The sequence below is a fragment of the Etheostoma spectabile genome, chromosome 5, assembly GCF_008692095.1.
Source record: "Etheostoma spectabile isolate EspeVRDwgs_2016 chromosome 5, UIUC_Espe_1.0, whole genome shotgun sequence".
NCBI lineage: Eukaryota > Metazoa > Chordata > Actinopteri > Perciformes > Percidae > Etheostoma > Etheostoma spectabile.
The window spans coordinates 36,698,439-36,699,179 of record NC_045737.1 but is presented as its reverse complement, the minus strand read 5'-3'; positions in this window follow the sequence as shown (position 1 = coordinate 36,699,179).

The window sequence follows — 741 nt, the reverse complement described above, 5'->3', positions numbered from 1 at the left end:
GGCGGGCAAAGCAGAGAAAGGGGAGGTGACCTTGAGGGACCATGCGCCCGGCGCAAACTAGCAAAAGTTGATTTGGACACGCCCTAAACACACCTGTGCCCTGCGCTTAGATCGTTTAAATAGGAGCCCTGTTTAAACAAGTCTTGTTCATCGTTACAGGTTTTTTTCATTTTCTTTAACTTCACTTAATGTTGGGTCATTGTAGGTTAAAATAATAATTAATTACAGAGCTGATAGAGGGGGTAATATTACCGGACAAAATGACAGTATATTGCAGTATTTCCAAAATTAAAGTCCTGCATTTTGTGGAAAAAAACTCAAATATTCTCTGAGATTAAAGTCATAACTGTACAAGAAAAAAAACTTGGAAGAATTGTGTTTTCTTTGTGTACACAGGGAATGCCACACACACTCATTGGTAAGGCGGGACTACAGTTTGGACAACGTTGTTTTCTTCTGAACAGGCTTGATTCATGCATTGTCCAGATACATCTGATAATATGGTGATTCGAGGCTGAAATCACAGGTACTTCCTTATTTCTTAATCCAAATGCAAAGTAAAATGTGATCAGGTCATCCACTGCCGGCAGAACACCCGGCGGCCGTGGTGTGATGGTCGATCCAACCTTGCAAAATTCCAAAAATATTTTTTCATGAATTTGGGACTTTAATCTCAGAGAATATCCACGCATTTTTTTAGTCAATGTATGGCATTAATCTAAGAAATTCAGTTTTCCTTTT